General features: G+C 43.7%; 1 pseudogene; it reads left to right on the top strand.

The window, feature by feature from the left end:
• Nucleotides 1–5,139: 5,139 nt before the first annotated feature.
• On the top strand, nt 5,140–5,348 carry LOC121292803 (annotated as a pseudogene).
• Nucleotides 5,349–25,932: the final 20,584 nt, after the last annotated feature.

The raw sequence follows: 25,932 nt of genomic DNA on the forward strand, positions 1-25,932 counted from the left end.
TAATGATAACATAATTTACACTTACGTTAGCCTGTCGTTGTGCAAGAATGGTGCAGCAGTTGTGGGGAGAAAATAGCTTTGTCTGGTGCAGGACAAAGGGCATTGAGTCAAAACTGAAGGATCTTTTTGTTGTTAGGGGTGAGGGAGGAAGCAACAGCATAGTTTTTATTTTTAAAAAACCTCAAAAAATGACTATTGCTTAACACACACTGAGTGCACATGCTAACTTTATAGGACCAAAGCAATTAAACCACAAGGAACCCGACTGAATCCCTCACTCTTTGAGCTCAGGAATGCTGAGACTAACTGGCTGGGACTTGGTTTTAATCCTGATCAGGCTGATAGCAAAGGAAGGTGATTTTTGCCCCATCTTTAAAACCACTTCAGGTCTGAGTATGTATAACTGATCGTAAAATAACCTTGTAATCTCACTTATTTTTGTTATATGGAAAGCAGGAATGTCACTTTGCAGGAAGGGTATTCTTCTGATATGAAGCGATGGTACACCATTGCATGGAGCACCAAGATCTTCATTTTATATCTAACCATTGAAATCTCGACCTCAAATTACTTCAACTTGGCAAAGGGGACTGAAATGGGGAGAGGGTTATATTTTCTAGCACAAATATTCCTTGCTTTAATGAGTCAAAAAAGATCAAAAAATAAAAGCAGTTACTGCTCATTGTACCATAGAGTGTTGGCAATTGTCCTTTTATAACAAGTGTCTTGATAGGTCTCAGAACAAATTTTGTGAAAGGTTTTTTGCTTCAAAACCAAATAAAACTGACTGCTTTAGCATTGCTGGTGAGTTAGAATATTCATTGAAAGGTGACTTTAAGCACAGAACAGATGCATTACTGAAAAAAATCTAAAAGACAAGTTACCACTTAACACAGCTGAGTGCAACTTCAGCTTTCAATATATCATAAACACTAAGCTTTTTGCTTACTCTGATAAGAACCAGAGTGTTATAAGCATCATTAGAACAACCAAAATGCTGGAATAATTTAGCTTATTTGAACAATTGAGCCAGTATTATCACAGGTTTAATGGATAGCTTCATTTTAAAAGGTCACGTGACAATGAATTCTATTTTTGTAGGAAGATGATTTGGTGCATGTACATCTTCAAGAACCTGAAAGGCTTTCTCGGGGTGGATTTATCCCTGAGCAATCATTACTGCAACAACATTGAAACATTATAGACACCATATGTGACTCAACCAAGGGCTCAAATATCAAAAACCATATGACTGATGCTTTATGCAATTTATACATCATTGAACCCCAAACTGCGTTCCTTCATTCAGCTCAATCCTACCTATTTCTATGCCATCTTGGCAATGGGAGTACAGAAGCTTAAGTGGCACAACCAAATACAGACCACTGATCAGAAGGATATTATAAATGTTTTATTTTGATGACAGAGCAGCTTCTGTAGAAACTTAAATCAGTTCTTTCTCCTTAATTTTCCATAAAATAAATGGTGGTGAAGACCATACCTCATTAACCAGCTGCCTCCAAACATCTGGCAGTGCAAGTATCTTCTGCCATCTTGTGGTCATTTTACCAATCGCATTTTTCAGCGATTACATTCATCAACCATTCAGTTTTAAATGTACAAAATTGCCTCTTTAATTGTGGAACGAAATCAAGTGAAACATTTTCCTTTTATATCTCAGTTTGTTACCGTGTGAACAGAAAATTCAAGTTTTATTCATTACCTTATGAAAACAAAGACAGAAAACTAGTGGCTAGTGACTAGTGGTTTGTTTCCACTGGAGTTTAGAAGAGTGAGGGGGTGATTTGATTGAAGTATACAAGATCCTGAACGGCCTTGACAAGGTGGACATGGAAAGGATGTTTCCTCTTGTGGGTGAGCCCAGAGCTAGGGGGGCACTGTTTTTAAATTAGGGGCCGCCCTTTTAGGACAGAGATGAGGAGAATTTTTTTCTCTCAGAGGGTTGTGTGACTTTGGAACTCTCTGCCTCAGAAGGAGGTGGAGGTGGGTCACTGAATATTTTTAAGGCAGAGGTAGATCGATTCTTGTTAGTCAAGAGAATCAAAGGTTATTGGGGGTAGATGGGAATGTGGAATTCAAAACACAAACAGGTCAGCCATGATCTTATTGAATGGTGGAGCAGGCTCGAGAGGTCGAATGGCCTACTCCTGCTCCTATTTCATATGTTCATAAGTATGTTTGTATGTTCGATTGTCCTTTATCACATTCCACACATCAAACCTCTGAAATCATATCCAGTGATAACTTCATAGCAATCATCGCCGCAAAACAGTTCTTTCAATTTAAAGTTTTTATATTATAATAGATGTTAAGTAGAGGCTACCTGTGTTAAACACTCAAAGGAAAAAAAAAAGACATTATTTTAAATTACATTATTCACAGATGACTCCAGTAGGAATAGACTGTTAAAGCTCAGACCAGAATTTTTATAAAGAAACTTTTTAAAATATGCATCAGGTAATAATAACATATTTTTAGGTCATTTCTTAGCTAAATTGATTGCTACCAAAGAATAGTTGTAATGGGAAACGAGTTAGACAATGTGATCATTGCGAGCCATTACGAATTCATATGTGTCATTTAAGGAATCAGAAATGTATGGAATTATCCTGTACAGAACTGTAAGGCGCTTTGGATGGCAAACAGCAAACACTCACCAATCACATAAGCAGAATCATATACGACAATTTACAACCAATGACAAATTAAAATGAACGTTTCAATAACCGACTGAGCCTGTTGAGTACAGGGATTTTGCTTCTTATAAATGAATGCATGATGATACTAACATACAACAATTGTAGAAAGCGGCTGACTAAAAGATAAAGCTGAGGTTCACAAAAGAGATGGATCTCAATGTCATGAAAACTCCTGATGGAATATTTGCCACTGGTGTTAATTACTTTAATCAGAGGACAAGTTGAGGGGCATGGGAATAGGTTACCAAACTGCTGAAAACAGATTCAGGAATCAAAGGAATGGAAAGTTTAGTGACACACGATACTAAAACCAGAGAGATGATTGTATTTAGGCTCCAGGCTTCCACAGTCACAGCAAAGATACAACCTGAAGAACTGCTGCCTACAGAGGAGAAATTACCTATACTCTTTTCTATTGCGGTTTAAGAGGTAGTTATATAGACTATGATATGATTAGAGCTCCTTCTCTTGATATATCTTTCTGAGTATCTCTTTTACTATGATAAATGTATAAACCAGGGGTTCAATTCATGCAAATAATGTACAATGATCAACAGGAAATCTGGTTTCTTTTTCCAAAATGCATCAATTATAATTCCAAACGTGCAACCACCTTTGGAATATGTAAACTTGTGATTTTAATCTCAGAGTGTATTAGTTGTTTTCTCTTCACAGTTGATACTTGACCATAGGAACTTTGAGTCTGTAGTTACTAATGTTAGTTGCTACAACCAAAAAAATTGATCGTTCTAACCTGAAAACCAGACTGAAATGCAATCAACGTCGTTGGGTATTCCAGTCGGATATTAAAGGGTAAATAGAAATAAACTAATTCCTCTGGCGGGGGAGTCCAGAATAAGGGGGCATAACCTTAATTTTTGAGTTGGGGTGGTCAGGGCTGATGTCAGGGAGCACTCCTTCACATAAAGAGTGATGGAAATCTGGAACTCTCCCCTCCAAAAAGCTGTTGTGACCAGGACAATTGAATATTTCAAAACTGAGATATATATGTTTTGGTTAGACGAGGCTTTTGGAACCAAGACAGGTAGATGGAGTTAAAATACAAATCAAGCATGATCTAACTGATTGGCAGAATTGGCTTGAGGGGCTGAATAGTCCACTCCCATGTTCCTAATTTGGAGACAGTTTATCTTGTTGCTGGGCTGACCTGAGGATTTCATTAGGGTCTGGAGTGTGCCAATGTTTTGCCGGCTATTTGTCTGTAAGACTACTGTTTCTACATGCAAATATTATGACATTTTGGGGTGCGCTGCAATCTTTAGTGCATGTAAGATTAAGAACCAAAATGGGCTTTACACACTTTCCCATCTGAGTTATATAGATCAGAAAGGTCACAGGGTTGACTATAGCAAGTTAACTAATCTCAGCTGGGACACCGAAGAGTGCTGCATTGGCTTCAATATTCTCGGATTAGGAGAGAATTAGCCACAGTTCCTGCTCACTATCCAAAAACCCCTAAGGATCTCCTATGTGTGGAAACCTGAGCACAGAATAGAGCTGAACAGTGATGACCAAATAACCAATGCCTATGGAGATGGGCTATTTCAACGAGGGAACAGAGGGAACTGATCTTCACTGTCTGGTGCCTTTTTGACATCAAAGTGAAGAGGAAAAAATATTAGAATGATTTAAAAAACATAGATATCCAAAATAGTTTGAGCCTTTCAGATAATCAGCTGGCTGCTTTGCAGAAACCTGTACTGTACAATTCAACTTGGAACAATTTACACAGAATGAGGCTTCTCTGGTCAGTCTGAAGCCTGTGGTGGTGTCAAATACAATCTACACATTCAGCCAATGTGCCTTCCTATGAAGCAAGATATACCCCTATTGCCCTTGAGGCTGCATATCAACACCAACAATCTGCATTTATATTGTGCCTTTAGTATAATTAAATGTTCTAAGACCAGAACAACTAACACCACCTGTCTCATTTATTATTTATTTTTCACAGTCTCAATGCTGTATTAAATATATCTGTTAACACAAGACCAAGAATATTATAAATACACAACAAATGTGGTTTATCCCACAAACATTTTTGTGAAATTACATTAAACATTGTTTATGTGGTGCCAATTTGTTGTATATACCTGAATGAAGCAATATTTAAATGGCCCCACCTACCTGCTTCATTGAGTTAAGCACAAACAAAAGAATTTAAAGGTTCTTGGTTGGTTTGCATATTGTCTCCTGACTCAATGTTATTTTAACTTTATAATGAGTTTGCATCCTCTGATGTTTACGCGACTTTGCACTGATCACCAGCGCAGGGAAAACGGGGCCATCATCATTCAATTCCAAAGCAATACATCTCTCAGTTCTGCAAAAAGTGTGTTCACCTACCCTTGAGTCTCAGAACGCGATTTATCTCCCCGCCGCTGGATTCATTGCAACCATGCCTTGGATGATAGTAGAAATCAAAGACTTTTTGTTAACAGCAAGAAGAAAGGGTGCAAAATCTGTGAAAATTAAGAAGGACAAAAGTAATGTAAAATTCAAAGTACGGTGCAGCAGGTATCTACACACATCAGTCACCATGGACAAAGAGGAGGCTGAAAATCCCAGTCACTGCCTCCAGGTCTGGCTGTGAAAGAGATGAAGTAAGGAGTTGAAATCTCTAGATGTTGTTCAGATTGTATTGAATAAAAAAAAAACTTTTGAATTCTGTAAATAGCTTCCAAAAGTGCCTCAATTTGTGACTGAGGAAACGTATATAATTAACTGTCCTCACAATGTCTTCCACATAACGTATAGATTGGAACATGCTAGACATCACACCCTGGTACCTGGAAGGAGCTGACTGCATAAAAAAAGAATCTGCCCATTAATATCACTCTGCTTTGGTCATCCTGTCACAGGTAGACATGGAGATTCAGATACTTTACTTTAAAATGTTGAACATTTACTAATCCTTATTTCAAGCCAGTGCTTCATCTTTTAATCACTATAGAAAATCTCCTGGAAAGAATTCTTTCTCTCACCCTCCCCTCTTCTCTCTATCTTGTTCAGAGCACATCATACTAACATCCATAGGAAAGTCCCTACATCTCCGAATTTGAAAATTAATGCCATGTCAATTTTGATTGCACGCTAATAACACAGCTTGAACCATTTCCTGAAGACAATGCCACTTTTATTTTTAGTCAGCTCCGCCCCTTAACAATTAGCTTAATTCATGTTATGGATAATTTGCAGTTATACAAATTGTGTAAAGATAATATGAAAAATACGGAATTGTAGTAATTAAACCAACCCCAGTGGTAATGTCATCATTGTTGGTTTCCCATCCTTTTCAAAGATGGCTGTTTCTTGCACGCGTAGAGTCATCTGTTGTGTATCCAGAGTGTGTGGAGCCTGATTGCAGACCAGCATGGGCTTTCTGCAGTGAGGGCAAGGTTGAATTATCTGATTTTGCCCTGACTTTTAGCTTGTCCTTTGCCCTTTACTGCCTGTGATATTGGATTTCAGTGTTAAATGTGTTGTAACCCATAGGGGATGAGACGCACCAAGAGATGTAATGAGGTACCTGCTGAGCCCAGATGAAGGATTCCACCCTTAAACCATCTTTAAATAAGGGTTCAGATCTCTGGAAGGATGAGGTGAGGGCTATACTACAGACCAGCCTCCGTTACCAGAACAACGGTGGCTGCAACATTTTACACAACTTCACACTGCATCATGGAACAGTTTGGAGAGGACACACACCAACAAACAAAATGTTTTAAGTCAAATTTTTGGACTCAGGTGGAGTTATGAATTTATATTCCCTAGATTATTAAAATAACCACACGACGGCCTCATCTCAAATAACTTCTCACGATATATTTAAGTCCCAGTTAACCCATATTTTATTCACCTTAACTACACATGTGGTGCAGGAGTGTTCACCCTATTCCTCATTCGGCATATTTCTCCTGAGCGGTTCCTCAGTGCAAGGAAGAAGTAAGGTGGCCGACTGCTTGATGTCACCTTTTGTTTATGGGGGTGGAAGTAAATGGTACCAACCTGAAATGAACTAGTTTATACTACAGGCATTATGGGCATCACTATGGTGACTGCCTTGGTCTCCACATCATCTGAGAAATATGGAGTAATGGGGCTGGATGGAATCCTCAAATCAATCATTGCCATCATTCCCCTGGTACTATGTATTCCCTCATGTGTAGTTTTTGAACCAATGTAATCTCATTTTCTAACACAATGTATTGAGACAAGGAAGCTCGGTATAACCTAGAGTCCAAGATCCTGAGGACCCCAGTGAAAAGATTGGCTATTTATTGTGTCAGCCTTCGCTTAGCGAGTAGCCTGCTCACCTCTGAATCAGGAGGTTGTGACTTCAAGTCTCACTCCAGAGACTTGGGCACAAAACCTTGGCTGACAATCTATCGCAGTACAGAGGGAATGCCATGCTATCCGAGATCTTCCTTTTGGATGAGACATCAAACTGAGGCCTTGTCTTCCCTCTCAGATGGCTATAAAAGATCCAGTGACACTGTTTTGAAGGAGAATGTGGGAGTTCCCTCTGGTTCCTGAGCAATAATAATCCTTCAAACAACATCACTAGGTCAGATTATCTGGTCATTATCACTTTTCTGTTTGTGGAAGTTTGTTGCTGCAAGTTGGTGGCCACATTCTCTACAGTACAACAGTACTTCCAATTCTTCATTGATTGTTAAACACTTTGGGATGTCCTGAAGTTGTGGAAGATGCAATATAAATGCAAGCCTTTATTTCTCTCATTGTTGTTATTTCATCCAAGCCTAAGCCTATGTCCTCTGTCAAGTGGGTGCTCAGCTACAAAGGGTCCTGAAGTGGTCATTTCCTTTCTGCTGGTCTTGCCCAGGCAGTCACACAAAACTCTACAAAGGTTTGACATGGCTGCATAAAAGACTTGCAATGAGCTACCAAACTCTGCGAGGTCCAAATCTCTAGACTCGGCAGCTGAATTAGCTCCAAGTGGATATATCTGTTTTGGTGCCTGCCAATTTATGAGTGGATGACTCTGAATCCTGGGAAATGCTTTGAAGTCATTATAAGGCACAACCTTCAACTGTTGGAAAATATTTGAGAATTATAGTGATAAAACATTCTTGAAACATAGCAAAACAAGATAGTGTGTTATTGCTATGTCTATATATGAGGGATTGAAGGAGTCAGTGCACAAGTAGAAAAGGAATAGAACGGGAAGGAGAATGCTAGCTAAGAGCTTGAAGGAAGTCACCCACTCTCCTCCATGTCACTGAGGCTCTTTTCACATTGCAAGTCAAGGATCAAAGCATCATTTGAGTTCCTAAAGGCTGAGAGTCCGGGTCTTCAGCAGCTCATTCTGCCATTGCCATCTTTGGAAAGAAAAATCAAGTTGTGACATTACAGGGAGGCAGGTAGGTGATTGGCTGGTAAGCGTTTTCTCTCTTATCTAAACTAAGGAATTTCAATCGGGGTAAGTAGGGCATTAATTGGAATAATAAGAATATAAGCACAGGCAGGTCTAGAGGCATAAACTAAAATTTAATTCTGTACCAACAGGGTGCTGCTGTCAACACACAAATGAATAATGTGGTGTATGAATTTCAGTGCCGGTGTGACGCTGGGTATGTAGGCCAAGCGCTCCAAAGATGAGTGGATCATATTAAACAGCATGTCCCAGCCACTGTTCACAATGGGCAAAGTACTGACCGTACTCAACCAGCTGGTGTTGGCAAAACTCAGAACGTAGGCTGGGATTTTCCCTGCCCACTGATGTCAGGCGTGTTCGGTGGTGTGAGTGGACAATAAGGCAAGAAGGCCAAAAACTGGTTTCATGACGTTGTCAAACCAGTTTGCAATCGTCCGCTCTGCCCGCCAATGGTGAACCACATTCCCCACCATCGGACATTGGAAGCCTCATTGCAATACATCAGCGTTTCATTGTAAGGCCAGCCCACTGCACTCATCGGCACCCCCAACCCCCCCTTCCCACTGAATTGTCTGCCCACGCCAACACATTTCACAACAACATATACAATGCGTGCACCTGGTGAGCTGCACTTCACTCGGGACTTTGAGGTGTGTTTGCCTCCCTTGCTTCAGGCAGCACTCACAGTCACCAGCTCCAGGCTTCACAGGCAGCACCACATCACTGTTAGGGGGGCTCATGGGCAGGTCTCTACCTACCAGAGCAGCCATCAGGCAGGGGGGGCTTTTCAATGGCCTGCAGGTCTCGGGCTTGCTTGGGGAAGGGGGTGAAGTGGCCTAAGGAAAGGGAAGAAGATGCAAAATGAGGGCTATACTGGGGAAGGAGGGTATCCCTGGGTTTGTGTAGGGGCCACATGTTGATCTGTGCAAGTGGCCTCAAGAAGGTGAGGGCTGAGGAGGCAGCCTCCAGAGGAGATGAGGCCAGATGGAGGTGTGAGTGTGTGTGAAAGAGAGTGAGTGGTGATGTCCCTTGAGCTGGCAGAGAGTGAGATGCCAGTGAATGTGTGATGGGCTTGTGAGTGTGTGAGTTTAAAGTGATGAGATGGTTGTCTTACCCTGGCAGCACGGATGAGATCATTCATCCTCTTTCTGCACTGGATGGCTGACCTCTCCTGTGCAGCGTTGGCACTGACCACCACTGTCCTGCCTCCCAAGCTGGAGCGGTGATGTAGCTGCCCCTCTTGTGGCCAGAGCAGGGGTAGAGGACATCACAGCAGCCTCCACAGTATCCAAAAGGCACTCGAGGGCTGCAGGTCTTCTTGCCTTTTGGGGTCATGTCTTCTTTGCTGCAGCCCTGGGCTGGAAGCACTGAGCGCGGCTGCACTTTAAATATCGCGCCCGGGCATGATGAAGCGGCGAGGTGACGGTGTGGTGGGTGAATGAGAGCCCGCCTGCTATGGAAATGGCGTGTTTCCCGTGAATGCAAAAGTAATGTAGCAGGTTTGGGATGATACGGCATGAAAACCCATCATTGCAGCTAGCAACAGGGTGCAAATCTGGGATGATTCTGCCCACAGTGCCCGTCATTAGATATGATCCTGCGATTGGACAACCCTTGCTAAACAATGCTGAATGTGCTAAGGATTATACTGACAACCAATTTAAGATTATCAGTTAGGCTCTCCTGCCTGGTACCTTGGTTCAGGACATCTACTCTGGGCTAGAGTGGAACTTAACAGTGGAAGGCAAAGGATCCACTGGCCATGGTCCACGTAGATACCAATGACATAGATAAGACTAGGAAAGAGGTTCTGTTTAGGAAGTATGAACAGTTAGGGGTTAAATTAAAAAGCAGAACCTCAAAGGTAATAATCTCTGAATTATTATCTGAGCCACAAACAAATTGGCACCGGATAAATAAGATTAGGAATTTGAATGTGTGGCTCAAAGATTGGTGTGGGAGAAATGGGTTTTGATTCATGGGTCACTGGTACCAGTACTGGGGAAATTGGGAGCTATATTGTTGGGATGGTCTTCACCTGAACTGTGCTAGGACCAGTGCCCTGGTGAGCTGTATAACTAGGGCGGTAGATAGGACTTTAAACTAAATAGTGAGGGTGAGGGATCAAGTGAGGAAAGATATGATAAATTAAAGGGAGAGGAGAAGATGAGAGAAAGGTAGCAATAAGGGTAATGATAATCAGGGCATGACAGGAATTGATTACTGACAGAGATGAGAGAAAGGTAGCAATAGATGAGAGAAAGGTAGCAATAAGGGTAATGATAATCAGGGCATGACAGGAATTGATTAATGACAGAGTGTACAAACCTAAGAGTGTGCCAGCAGATAAGACTAGAGATTGCAAAAATGGTAAAAAGACATGTCTAAAGGCTCTGTATTTGAATGTATATAACATTTGTAACAAAAAAAGATGAATTGTCAGCTCAAATAGAAATAAATATTTATAACTTGATAGCTATTACAGAGACATGGCTGCAGGATGACAAAGGCTGGCTGAATATTCAAGGGTACATAATATTTTGGAAGGACAGGAAGCTAGCAAAAGGTGGAGGGGTAGCATTGCTAACTAAGAATGGCATTAGTACAATAGAGAAAGATGAGCTTAGTTCTAAAGATCAGGGTGTAGAATCAAAGCAGAAAATGTTGGAAAAACTCAGCAAGTCTGATAGCGTCTGAGAGAAACAGAGTTAATGTTTCGAGTCCATATGCCCTCCTTCAGAGCGTTTTGCTTTAATTAGGGTAGAATCAGTTTGGGTAGAATAGGAAATAGCAAAGGTAAGGAGTTGCTTGTGGGTGTAGTAGGGTCTAGGACCCCTAACAGTAACCATACTAAAGAAAAGGGCATCCAGGAAGAAATAATGGGGCTTGTGAGAAAGGTACAGTGAAAATCATGGGTGATTTTTTTAATCTGCATATAGATTGGATGAATCAGGTTGACAAAGGCAGCCTGGAAGATGAGTTCATGGAATGTTTTTGGGGCAGTTTCTTAGGGCAGCGCGTTCTATTGCCAACCAGAGAGCAGGCTATACTTGACCTGGTAATGTGAAATGATGCAGGTTCAATTAATGACCTGAAAATAAAGGCACCCCTAGACAACATAACATGATTGAATTTTGCATTCAGTTTGATGGAGAGAAAAGTGGGTCTAAGAAAAGTGTTTTGAACTTAAATAAAGATAATTATAAGGGTATGAAGACAGAACTGGCTAAAGAGAACTGAGAATTAAGTTAAGGGATCGGTCAGTAGAGATACAGTGGGCAGACGTTTAAGGAGATATTTCATAGCACTCAGCAAAAATACATCCCAGTGAGAAAGAAAGAATCTGGGAGAAGGACGCAGCATTTGTGGCTAACAAAGGAAGTCAAAGATAATGTCAAGCTGAAAAAAAAGCATACAATTCTGGAAATATTAATGGCAGGTCAGAAGGTTGGATAGAATATAAAAACAACAAAGAATGACTAAAAAAAGGGAGAGAAATTAGAAAATGAGAGAAAGCTACCTAGAAATATGACTAAAATATTAACAGTTTCTACATGTAATTAAAAAAAGGAGTTTTTAACAGGAGTGTTGGTCCTCTAGAGAGTGAGTCTGGGAAATTAATACTGGGAAATAAGGAAATGGTTGATGCAGTGAACAGATAATTTGGGCGGAATCTTCCGGAAAGCTTAGCAGGCGGGGGTACTTAATTTGGAATGAGGCTAAAAATCAGTTTCCCGATGACGGGATGAATTTTAGAAATTGAGTTCCTCGGGCTTTAAAAGCCGGTTTAAGGTGGTTGAGCTTCCGAACAAACAATGTCAGGAAGTCCTGCGTGTGTTGGCACGTCATGCACAATCATTAAAAGGCCACCTCACTGGAATTAAGGTCCCCCTCCAAAGTAAGTTCCTCTCCAGGCAGGAACTAGAACATTCACAATTGTGACTGTATAAAAGTGGCATGCACTTGGTGAGCTTGACTTCATCCAAGAGTAGACCCTGCTTTGGTCTTCTTGGGGACCGCTCACATATCTCAGCCTTTGACTCAGATCAGGCGCTGGTAGGCCAAGCTGTGCTGAGGCTGGACATGGGAGGAAGGCTGAGGATAGAAGGGTGGAGCAGAAGCTGGACATGGGAGGCAGGTGAAGGGTGGAAGGTAGGAAGGCTGTGCAGAGAAGGAAAACAGACTGTCTGGGGCAGGGAGAGAGACAGCAAGGGAATGTGAGGGTGCAGCGATGTGGGATGGAAGGAAGGACCTTGCTTCTTCAGTCTGGGGGTCTTGTGGTTGGTGGGGGAGGGGGGTTTCTAGGCACGGACGGTGGGAGAGAAATGGTCCTAGAGGTTTTGGTCCATGCTGTCAACATTGGGTCCTAGGGATTGAACTGAGGATACCGGGCAGCGGAGAGCACAATGACAGTGAGAGGGGGAAGTAGGATGCTTAAGGGTGACAGGTCCAGGCTAATAGTCAGGTAGCTGAAGGTTTCATGAGGGTGTCAGGAAAACAGATGAAACAGGTTGCTTGGATAACTGGAGAGGTCAATGTTAGGGTGGGCATGGGGATGGGTGTAGGCTCAGAAAGGAGGGAAGGTATATGGAGGTCGATGGTAATAGGTGCAAGGGTAACGGGGGGGGGGTGGGAAGAGAGGTTCAAGGTTGACAGAAGGGATGAGAATAGTGATATTGGGTAGGTCAAGGGTGATGGGGAGAAGTTGGTGGGTGACAGGTGGAGGGTAGAAGGTTGTGGACCGAGTCTTGAATGTAACATGCACCATTTTGGGATTCTGCAACGATGTCACTCTGAAACTGTGATCCCTCAAAGTGGGAGGAGGGCCTTTTTGGATGGGTGGAGTTCAAGGTCAACACAATTGGCCAAAAGGCAAATGTTGGAGGCGCCTTAGAATGTCCCGGAATGAGATTGCTCACATTGGCCACGATGATCTATAGCTGCAAGGACCTGGAGGAATTCATTGTCTGTGATATGCCCGTGTTCAGGCCAAGGCTTGCCATTGTATTGACCCCAGTCATGAGCATCCTGACTTCTGGAGGCCCCGCCACCTCTTACTGCTCAGGCCATTGCGCATCCTGGCCCTCAGCCAAGCTGGCATTAAGGATCACCATCGCCTTAAACTTCTTTGCCAGTGGCTCCTTCCAGGGCTCCATTGGGGACCTGTGCAGCATCTTCCAGTCATCAACACACAAGGTTCATCCGGGAGGTGACAGCTGCCCTGCTCAGGAGAGCGTACCAATTTCTTGAATTATGTCTGGATCCTGAAATCCAGGCTGCAAGAGTTGGGTTTTCTAGCAAGAGCAAGAGGCTATTGACCGTCCATATGTGGCCTTGAGAGCTCCCTGGCAATAGCCAGTCACATTCATCAATAGAAAAGGCTTCCACTCTTTGAACATGCAGCTGATATGTAAACACAGGAGATAATCCTGGATGTTTGTGTTCGATTCCAAGGGACCTCTCATGACGCCTACATTCTGAACCACTCCCAGGGTTACAAGGTTTTTGAAGGTCCTCCATGATTGCAGGGCTGGCTCCTTGGGGACAAGGGAGACCTCCAGAAGACCTAGCTGATGACACTGGGTCACCACCTGAAGAGTGTTGCTGAGCAGAGCTATAATGTTGCACATGCCTCCACCAGGTTTGAGATTGAGCAGATGATAGGCCTCTTAAAGATGAGGTTCAGATCGCCTCTGATGATGAAGAAGGTGAAGGGGTGGTGATGATGAGGGCCAAGATGTCTCAGAGGAACATACAGGGGCCATTGCAAAGGTACAATGAGGCAAGCAGGCCTGTGACAATCTGATGGCTAAAACATTCCAGGCAGAGTAAGCTGCCAACACATTTCTTCAACACTTTAATTTTCTATCCTCCACTGGCTGGCAGACCCCAGCTCCATTTTGGTAACAGACATTATACTTTGCCCTAACGTACCTTGATTTATGATGACTGAATTAAATTGCACTACTTAACATCAGCCCTGCTGATGGTTTGATCCTTTGCATGCTCCAAACAATGCTAATAAATGGGTACATTAGAACCTGCAAAGCACTCCATTCTCCCGTGACCCTTGGGCACCTGTAAATAGGACTGATTTTATCCATGCCCTCACATGTCTGTATGCCTGGCATATTGAAAGTAATATCAAACTTAACCTCAGCAAGATGCACTTAAGTCACCCTCACACCTGCTGCCAATGGGCTCAGGCCTGGCAGAGAGCTCTTTCTGGTGGAATCAGATAGAGAGGCCCATAGGGAGGAGCAGAGTGAGAACATCATTTGGCTCCTCGAGATACCATAAGACCATAAGACATAGGAACAGAAATTAGGCCATTTAGCCCATCGTGTCTGCTCCACCATTCAATCATGGCTGATAAGGTTCTCAGCTACATTCTCCTTCCTTCTTCCCGTAACCTTTGATCCCCTTACCAATCAAGAACCTATCTATCTCGGTCTTAAATACACTCAATGACCTGGCCTCCACAGCTTTCTGTGGCAATGAATTCCATAGATTCACCACTCTCTGGCTAAAGAAGTTTCTCCTCATCTCTGTTCTAAAAGGTCTTCCCTTTACTCTGAGGCTGTGCCCTCGGGTCCTAGTCTCTCCTACTAATGGAAACATCTTCCCTACGTCCACTCTATCCAGGCCTTTCAGTATTCTGTAAGTTTCAATCAGATCCCCCTCATCCTTCTAAACTCCATCGAGTATAGACCCAGAGTCCTCAAATGTTCCTCATATGTTAAGCCTTTCATTCCTGGGATCGTTCTTATGAATTTCCTCTGAACTCTCTCCAGGACCAGAACATCCTTCCTCAGCTACGGGGCCCAAAATTGCTCATAATATTCTAAATGTGGTCTGACCAGAGCCTTATAAAGCCTCAGCAGCATATCCCTGCTTTTATATTCTAGTCCTCTTGAAATAAATGCCAACATTGCATTTGCCTTCCTAACTACCGACTCAACCTGCAAGTTAATCTTAAGAGAATCCTGGACTAGGACTCCCAAGTCCCTTTGCACTCCAGATTTCTGAATTCTGTCCCCATTTAGAAAATAGTCTAGGCCTCTATTCTTCCTACCAAAGTGCATGACCCCACACTTGCCCATGTTGTATTCCATCTGCCACTTCTTTGCCCATTCTCATAACTTGTCCAAATCCTTCTGCAGCCTCCCCGCCTCATCAATACTACCTGTATCTCCACCTATCTTTGTATCACCTGCAAACCTAGCCAGGATGCCCTCAGTTCCTTCACCTAGATCATTAATGTATAAAGTGAAAAGTTGTGGTCCCAACACTGACCCCTGCGGAACTCCACTAGTCACAGGCCGCCATCCTGAGAAGGACCCCCTTATCCCCACTCTCTGTCTTCTGCCAGACAGTCAATCTTCTATCCATGCTAGTACCTTGCCTCTAACACCATGGGCTCTTATATTACTGAGCAGCCTCCTGTGCAGCACCTTGTCAAAGGCCTTCTGGAAGTCCAAGTAGATAACATCCATTGGCTCTCCTTTGTCTAACCTACTCATTACCTCCTCAAAGAATTCTAACAGTTTTGTCAGGCATGACCTCCCCTTGCTGAAACCATGCTGACTTTGCCTGATTTTACCATGCACTTCCAAGTATTCTGAAATCTCATCCTTAATAATGGACTCTAAAATCTTACCAATGACCGAGGTCAGGCTAATCGGCCTGTAAGTTCCCGTCTTTTGCCTCACTCCCTTCTTAAACAGGGGGGTTACATTAGTGATTTTCCAGTCCTCTGGGACCCTCCCTGACTCCAGTGATTCCTGAAAGATCACCACTAACGTCTCCACTATCTCTTCAGCTATCTCCTTCAGAACTCTGGGGTGTAATCCATCTTGCCCAGGTGATTTATCCACCTTCAGACCTTTCAGTTTTCCTACCACCTTCTACTTGGTAATGGCCACCATACTCACCTCTGCCCCCCAACTCTCTTGAACTTTGGGGATGTTACTCGTGTCTTCCACTGTGAAGGCTGATGCAAAGTACCCATTCAGTTCCTCCGCCATTTCTTTGTTCCCCACTACTACTTCTCCAGCGTCGTTTTCCAGCAGCCCAATGTCCACTTTTGCCTCTCTCTTACCCTTTATATATCTAAAAAAAACTCTTGCAATCTTCCTTTATATTACTGGCTAGTTTACCCTCATATTTAATCTTCTCCCTCCTTATTTCTTTTTTAGTTGTCCTCTGTTGGTCTTTGTAGGCTTCCCAATCCCCCGGTTTCCCACTGCTCTTCACCGCATTGTATGCTTTCTCTTTAGCTTTTATACTGTCCCAGATCACTCTTCTACACAGGTTGATGAGGGAAGATTGTATTCCTGCCCCCTGGTTGTCACTCACCCAGAGTAAACCCATATCCCCTGACATCTTCATCATGCTGAGAAGCTTCAAGGTTGCTTTGGAGTCCACCCATTGAGAGTGCCTCACCTGTATTATGGGTTGTTGAGTAGGAACCAATCCGGACCCTCCAATCGCAGAGACTTCCACAAGTCTCAGCCCTAAATAGCTTCAGCATTATGGTGAGACTGTGATCTGTCATTGTGGACACTCCAGTTAAAGTAAACGTCTTTCCAGCATGGACCCTGCAGAGGCCTGTTTGAGCTGCTGATGCTTCACATGGACAGTCTCACAGTCCTTGGCTCAGTCCAGCAGACAGGCCCATTCTACTCTCTCTCTCCTCATGGACTAAGATCCCAGTCTTTCAATGCTGTCCCATGCACTTTTGTCTCAAATATAGTCTTAGTCACTTATGTCTCAATATGAGGTCTACAGCACCCTTGACAAAGAGATGAGCAGGCCAAACAAATCTCCAAGTGAGGTCTGACAAAGGCTTCACTTAATTGCACGCCCATCTCTTTAATCCTACACTCAATCCCTCTTGTATTCAAGGCTAACTTGCCCGTTACCTCCATACTGCAGCCTTCACCTGCATGTTAACTTAAAATGACAAATCATTAAGGACAGCCATTAATGATTGGATGTGTCAACCACAGCTTCCTCCTACATGAAGGGCAGCCTCTGGTTTTCTACTGTTAAGCAGACAGTGTAGAGCTTCATTCTCTCTGACAGCCCTGAAACTGCACCTACACTGTTCCTTGTCACTCACGTCGCAGGTTTAACTCCCCTGGAGTACTCCTTGCATCCACTCACATCTCACATCAAAGCAACAGCACCAGGAACTGCAATGACCTCCTGAACACATTTTCTGAGCTCAGAACATGGTGAGCTGTAGGTGGTGACTTACCTGATGTGTGTCCAGGCCATAGACTCCCAAATGGTGGCCAGTGTTTAATCCTGCACATGTGGGGTAATTGAGTAATCACTATGTTGACAATGTGAGGGAAGTGAATCTACAGGAGTTCATTATCGGACTCTGATTCCAGACCTTTAAGTGCCAGCGACCATTGAAGCAACTAGCAGCAAGATGCAATCCAGGACACTTCCAAATAGTGCGAGTGAACAGATATTTACAAATTCCAAAAGACTATACAATGATTGTATACCTGTGCCACCTGTATGCCTTCAAAACTTCTCAGTATTTTGTTTGCTATCACTACATCTAGGTGCTGCCCTGACATCTGTGGCTGAGGTGTAGGCAGCCTGTGACTGCTGTGCCCTGTTGGCTGTGATGACTTTGGTGGGTGTCCTCTGATAGCCTGAGGCCTAGAGGGCCCCTGCCTGCTAAGGGTCTCCTGCTCAGGTGCAGGTACACCCTCCTCAGTCTGACAGTGTAGAGCTTCACTCTCTCTGCCAATGAGGTCACTGGCAAAGTGGAGGTGGGGTGGCAGTGCACCCTGTCCTGGGGGTGATTCCCCTGGAGTGCCTTGTTAGTGTTCCCTCTCCTTGTGAGTGCTCAATGGCACCTCCATGACTCCTTGAGGAGAAGAGGCACCTGGAGGGAGGTTGAAGTGTCCCATCCCCCTCTCACCCAGCCACTTTTGCTCTATACCCATGGCTAGAGCGATGCAGTGAGGGTCCAAGCACATATCTGGCAGCCATTGTGTGTTCTGCTGGACCTGGGTCTCCAAGGTGACCGCCACCCATTCCATGGAGGCAGCCAAATGCTCGCATTCTGGAGACATGACAGCAGACAGAACATGGACGGACTCCCCCAGCCTTCGGTCCAGTCTGTACATCGCCTCTGTAATCTCTGCCTGATGTTCCCCTGCCTATCTCTACACCTCCAACAGGTCTCTTAGGGCCTAGTCCAGAGGCTCATCATCTGCGTGGGGCTGGGCAGGGGCCTAGTCTCCAGCAGTCCTCCAAATTCAGGGACCTCGGCTGTCACTGCCTCTGACAGATGTGGACTCATGTCAGTGACAAACTCACCATACTCAGTGACCCTGAGCTTGGTCTAGAACTTGCACCCATCGAGGTGACTGTACCTGCGCTGGTGGAGAGTGTGAGTCAACACTATGGTGGGGCATCCTCTGAGGTTTCTGAGGTATCATCCTGAGAGGTAGGGTCAGAGATAGAGTTGCAGCTGGTCTCTGCTGTGGGCCTCTCCCTTTCCTTGCTGTACCTGGAATCTTGGCCTGCTCCCTCTTATTGTGGGTGTTCTTGTCCTGCAGATGGACAGAAGGATTGAGTGTCATCCCAATGGGTGTATAAGCAGTTCAGGAGCGTGCATCCCTATGTGATTAACAAGCAGGATGCCCTGTAACTGATAGAAGATTGGGACCATGAAGTGCCTGGTGCACATTCAATGCACATGTCCCAGCTGCTGCTGAGTCCTGCAGGCCAAGCTCCTGTCTGACATCCCCGTGCCCTCACATGTGCCTCCTGAGTGCCCCTTTACAGTGAGTAGACAATGCAACTTACCCTGGCAGAGCACACCAGATCATTCATCGTCTTCCTCCACTCCTGGGTGCTTGTTTGATATGCTATCCCCTGCTGCCACATCTGCCCAGGCAGCTGTGGTCAGACGGGAGAGTCTCCTGCGGCCATCCCTGGGAAATAGCATCTCCCACCTCTCCTGGACGGCCTGGAGGGGAACCCGCGGGGCCACACGTTGTCTGGTCTGTGACATACTGGTCTCGACAGAATCCGGAGCTCCTAGCCTGCAGTGAGTGGATGGCTGTCCAGGTGCCCTTTATATCTGGCACCAGAACCTTCAACCCCATGAGGTAATGGTGGGATGGTAACTTCTTGCCCACCCCCGCTGTGAGATTTGGCGACTTCCTCGTGGATGCGTATGGAATGAGATGAACAGCGCAAGATCCGCGTGATCAGGCATCCCACCCACCACCCCACCCCACCCCCGCCGGGCGGGAATCACTCCTACTTCAGCACCTGCCACGGAACTTAGACTGTAGAAGAAGATAACAAATAGGAGCAGGAATAGACCACACAGCCCTTCAAGCCTGCTCTACCATTCAGTTCGATCATGGCTGATCTCGGGCTTCAACTCCATTTTCCCATCTGCTCTCCATTTCCCTTAATTCCTTGAGACACCAAAAACCTGTCTATCCTGGCCTTAAATGTATTCAACAATGGAGCCTCCACAACACTCTGGGATAGAGAATTCCAAAGATTCGCGACCCTTTCAGTGAAGTAATTTCTCGTCACCTTGGTCCTAAATGATCGGTCCCTTATCCTGAGACTGCGTCCTCATGTATAAGATTCCCCGACCAGTGAAACGATCTCTCAGTATCCACCCTGTCAAACCCCTTCATAATTTTGTAGGTTTCAATGAGATCACCTCTCATTCTTCTACACTCAAGAGAACATAGACCCAGTTTACTCTGCCTCTTATGTCCAAAGTGAAAAACCTCACACCTTCCCACATTATATTCCATCTGCCACCTTGGTGCACAATCTCCTAACCTATTGCTATTTCTTTGTGTCCTCTCCACAGTTTACCTATCGACCCAGCTGGTATCATCAGTAAACTTTGCTATATTACTCTCCGTTTCTTCATCTAAGTCATTAATATAGATGGTAAATAGCTGGGGCCCCAGCACTGATCCTTGTGGCGCTCCACTATTCGTTGCCTGCCAATTTGAAAAAGCATCATTTGTGCCCACTCTCTGCTTTCCAACTTTTAACCAATCCTCTACTCATGCTAAAATACTACCCCCAACTCCATCTTGCCTATTAATCTTTTATGTGGCACCTTATTGAATGCCTTTTGGAAATCCAGGTATACTACATCTACTGGTTCCCCTTTATCTACCCTATTAGTTATACCCTCAAGAAAATCTAATAAATTCATCAGACAGAATTTCCCCTTAGTAAAACCATGTAGACTTTTTCTAACCATACTATGCTTTTCTAAGTGCATTGTTAAGCCTTCCTTAATAATAGATTCCAGCACTTTCCCAACAACCGATGTTAGGCTAACTGGCCTGTAGTTCACTGTTTTCTCCCTCCATTCTTGAAAAGCGGTTTAACATTTGCCAACTTCCAATCTGATGGGACCATTTCCGAATCTAAGAAATTTTGGAAAATCACAGCCAGCGCATCCACTATCTCTGCAACTACCTCATTTAAAAGCCTAGGGCATAGGCCGTCATGTACCGGGGATTTGTCGAATTTTAGTCCCTCAAGTTTCACCAATGCTTTTTCTCTGCTGATGCTAATTTCCCTAATTTCCTCAGTCTTTTTAGCCCCTGGGTTACCGTCTATTTCTGGAATGAAACTTGTGTATTCTATTGTGAAGACAGACACAAAATATTTGTTCAATACCTCAGCCATTTCCTCATTCACCATGATAATTTCTCCTGTCTCTGCCTCTAAGGGACCACCTTTTACTGTGGCTACATTCTTGCTCTTGATAAACTCATCAAAGCTCTTACAATCTGTTTTTATATTTCTGGCTAGATTACTCTCAATCTACTTTTCCCCTTTTTATCAACTTTTTGGTGGCCGTCTGCTGATTTCTAAAACACTCCCAATAATCAGACTCAGACTTTCTACTGTTTTTTTGCAACATTGTAAGCCTCTTATTTTAATCTAATACTATCCTTAACTTCCTGAGTGAGCCACAGATGGGTCTTTCTCACTGGGTTTTGTTTTTCAATGGAATGTATTCTTGTTGAAGATTTTGAATTGTTTCTTTAAATGTTTCCCACTGTTCATTTACCGCCAAACCTTTTAATCTATTTACCCAATTAATCTTAGCCAGTTCTCCCCTTATACCTAAGTAATTGGCTTTAGTTAAGTTCAAGGTTCTTGTTTGTGACTGGAGTATGTCACTATCAAACTTAACATGGAATTTAATGGTATTATGATCACTATTTCCCAAAGGATCTTTTACCATGACATTACTAATTAACACTGCTTCATTAGACAATGCTAGGTCTAAGATAGTTTTAACCCTCATCAGTTCCAAAATGTATTGTTCCAAGAAACCATCATGAAAATATTCTACAAGCTCATCTTCTAGGCCACCCTTGCCAATTTGATTATCCCAGTCTATATGAAGATTAAAGCCCCCATAATTATTACATCTTCTTTGCTGCAAGTTCTATTGATTTCTTGTTTAATGCTCTGTCCAATGGTATAACTACTGTTAGGGGGCCTATAAACTATTCCCACTAGATCTTCCTGATTCTTGCTATTCCTAAACTCCACCCATACCGATTCTACTTCATGATCTTCTGAGGCCAGTTGCTTTCTCACTAATGTCCTTATGCTACCTTTTACTGTCAAGGTGATCCCTTCTCTCTTGCCATTATGTCTGTATTTGTGAAATGTTGTGTACCCTGGAATATTTCTTTCCCAAACTTGATCACCTTGTAACCATGTCTCTGTAATGGTGATTAGATCAAAATCATTTATCTCTATTTTGCCACTAGTTTATCTATCTTATTGTGGATGTTTCATCCTTTTGGATAAAGAATCTTTAGTTTCAATTTTTTTTGGTTCTATTCCCTGCAATGACCTTATTCGGTGATGTACAATTTTTGTTAAACTCTCTGTCCCATCCTGTCCCACTGTGCTTGCCTTTACCCACATCAGTACACTCTTCCAATACCTCCAACTTTCTCTTTGGATTTCTAAATCTCCCTTCACCTGAACCCTACTGCCCAGCTCAGCCCCCCATTAGTTTAAAGCTCTAGTTATATGACTGGCCAGGACACTGGCCCCAGCCTGGTTCAAGGGGAGTCCCTCCCAACAGAATAGTTCACTCTTGCTTGAGTGCTGATGCCAGTGCCCAATGAATCAAAACCCCTTCTTTCCACGCCACTCTTTGATCCATGTATTTATTTCTCTGGCCTGATTGACCCTGTGCCAATGTGCGCGTGTCTCAGATAGCAATCCAGAGATGATTACTTCTGAAGTTCTGCATTTTAATTTGGTTCCTAACTCCTTAAATCCTCTTAGTAGAACATCATTCCTGGTTCTACCTATGTCATTGGTTCCCATGTGGACCACAACAGCTGGATCCTCTGCACCCCACCCACTCCCCTCCATTCCCCACAAGTTCCATTCCAGCCTTGAGGAGGTGTCCTTAACCCTGGCACTGAGCAGGCATCACAATGTTCGGACCTCCCAGTTGCAGCTGCAGAGAGCAGTATCTAACCTCCTGACTATACTGTCTCCTATCGCTACCACATTCCTCTTCACTCCACCCACTTGAATGGCATCCTTCACCAGGGCGCCGTGGTCAGCCTGCTCATCCACCTTGCAGTCCTTCTCCTCATCCACACAGGTAGCAAGCAGCTCGTACCTGTTGGACAAAGTCAGGGGCTGAGGCTCCTCCATCACTACATGCTGATTCCCCAAACCTGCCTGACTCGCAGTCACACCCTCCTGTCAATGGCCATTGACCAACTCTAAGGCTCTGCCTAACCTGAGGGGAGTGACTGCCTCCAGGAACAAAGTGTCCAGGTAACTCTCCCCCTCCCTGATGTCCTGCACTATCCACAACTCAGACTCCGGCTCAGCAACTCGAGCCAAAGTTGCCTAAGCTGCAGATACTTTCTGCAGCTGTGGCTGTGTGGGATTGCAGTGCATTCCACAGATTCCCACATGCTGTAATCGTGGCACACCTCCAGCCCGGCCATGTCTGTCCAACCTTGTTTACTTAATTACTCAATTAGTCAATAATTTACACAGGTAAATTAATAGAAAGTCGCACTCACTTCACTTGGAGACAAGAAAAGAAATCCACCAACTACTGGAGGCTGTAAAACAGCAGAAAAAGGGACACTTCTTTTCCCCACTGCATAGGTCTTCCCAACTGAACCAAATTTCCAACTGTTCATTCGATCTACATCTCTTCAGGTGCAGTCTCCTGTCCACACACCTTACTCCAAATGGAAGATTCCAGTTTTGTGTCTGTCTTCATGGTACAGGACACAAATATCATCCCAGAAATAATTGTAAATCAAGGTTTGAAAAGGAGGGAGGAACTTAAAACAGTTACAATCACTAGGGAAAGGTTACTTAGAAAATTATTAGAACCTAGGGCTGACAAGTCCCCAGATCCTGATGGACTTCATCCTAAGGTCTTAAAAAAGTGACTGCTGAAGCAGTAGATGCATTGATTTTAATTTTCCAAAATTCCCTCAGTTCTAGAAAGATCCCAATGGACTGGAAAATAACAAATGTAACTCTTCTATTCAGGAAGGGAGGGAGACAGAAATCAGGAAACTTCAGGCCTGTTAACCTAAAATCTTGTCACGGGGAAAATGCTGGAATCTATTACTAAGGAGGTTATAGTGGGGCACTTAGAAAATCTTCATGCAATCAGGCAGAGTCAACATGGTTTTGTGGAAGGGAAATCTTGTTTGACTAACTTATTAGAGTTCTATGAGGAAGCAACAAGCAAGGTAGATAAGGGGGAACCTGTTGATGCGGTGTACCTGGATTTCCCGAAGACATTTGATAAGGTGCCACATCAAAGGTCACTACGTGAGATAAGTGTTCATTATGTAGGGGGTTACATATTCACATGGATAGAGGATTGGTTAGCTAACAGGAAACAGAGAGTAGGCATAACTGGGTAATTTTTGGGTTGACAAGATGTAATGAGTGGAATGTCATGAGGATCAGTGCTGGGGCCTCAGCTCTTTATAATCTATATCAGCAACTTGGATGAAACAACCAAAAGTATGATTGTTAAGTTTTCTGTTGACACAAAGTTAAGTAGGAAAGTTGTGAAGAGGCCATAAGATGCCTGCAAAGGGATAAAGACAGGTTAAGTGTGTGGGCAAAATTTGGCAGATGGAGAATAACATCGGAAAATGTGAACTTGTCCACTTTGGCAGGAAGAATAGAGAAGCAGAATATTATTTAAGTGGAGAGAGATTGCAGAGCTCTGTGGTACAGTGAGATCTGGATGTCCCAGTACGTCACAGAATCACAGGATTTTTTTCAGTGCGGAAGGAGACCATTCGGCCCATCATGCCTGCACCAGCTCTCCGAATGAGCAACTCACCTTTTGCCATTCTCCCGTCTTCTCCCCATAACCCTGCACATTCTTCCTTTTCAGATAACAGTCTAATTCCTTTTTGAATGCCTCGATTGAACCTGCTTCCGCCACACACTCAGACACAGCATTCCAAATCCTAGCACCTCGATTGGACCTACCTCCACCATACTCTCAGGCAGCACATTCCAGATCCTAGCACCTCGATTGGACCTACCTCCACCATACTCTCAGGCACAGCATTCCAGATCCTAGCACTCTCTGTTTGAAAAAAAAATGTTCTGAAATTACTTTTGTTCTTTTGCCAATTATTTTAAATCTGTGCCCTCTCATTCTCAATCCTTTCATGAGTGGAAACAATTTCTCCTTGTCTACTCTGCCCGGATCCCTCATGATTTTGAACACCTCTATCAAATCTCCTCTCAGCCTTCTCTTCTACAAGGAAAATAGTCCTAACTTCTTCAATCTATCTTCATAGCTGAAGTTCCTCATCCCTGGAATCATTCTCATGAATCCTTTCTTCACTCTCTCCAAAGCTTCCACATCCTTTGTAACGTGAGGCTCCCAGAACTGGATGCAATACTCCAGCTGAGGCTGAAATAGTCTCTTGTACAAGTTCAACATAACCTTTTATCTCTTGTACTCTTTGCTCCTATTAATAAATCCTAGGATACTGTATTCTTTATTCACTGCTCCCCTCCACCTATCCTGCCACCTTCAATGATCTATGCACGTATACCCCCAGGTCCCTCTGCTCCTGCACCCCTTTTAGAATTGTACCCCTTATTTTCTATCACCTCTCCATGTTCTTCCTACCAAAATGAATCATTTCATATTTCTCCACATTGAACTTCATCTGCCACCTGTATGCCCACTCCATTAACTTGTCTATGTCCTTTTGAAGTTTCACACTATCCTCCTCACAGTTTACAATGCTTCCAAGTTTCGTATCATTATTGAAATTATGCCCTCTACACCAAAGTCCCTGTAAATCACTAATATATATCAGGAAAAGCAAGTGATTAGGAAGGCAAATGAAATGTTGTCATTTATTGCAAGCAGAATGGAACATAAAAGTAGGGAAGTTTTGCTATAGTTATACAGGGTAAGATATACAGGGTGTTCATTGGAGTTTAGATGACTGAGAGCTGATATTGAAACACATGAGATACTGGGGGGAATTGACAGGATGGATGCTGAATGGATGCTTCCCCTTGTTGGAGAGACTAGACAAGGGGACACAGTTTAAAAAGAAGTGGCCTCCCAGTTATGACTGAGGTGAGGATAATTTATTCCCTCAGAGGGTCGTTAGTCTGTGGAATTCTCTTGCCCAGAGAGCAGTGGAGGCTCGGTCATTGAATATGTTTAAGGCTGAGTTAGATAAGTTATTGACTAAC

This window comes from Carcharodon carcharias, chromosome 20, assembly GCF_017639515.1.
Source record: "Carcharodon carcharias isolate sCarCar2 chromosome 20, sCarCar2.pri, whole genome shotgun sequence".
Classification (NCBI taxonomy): domain Eukaryota; kingdom Metazoa; phylum Chordata; class Chondrichthyes; order Lamniformes; family Lamnidae; genus Carcharodon; species Carcharodon carcharias.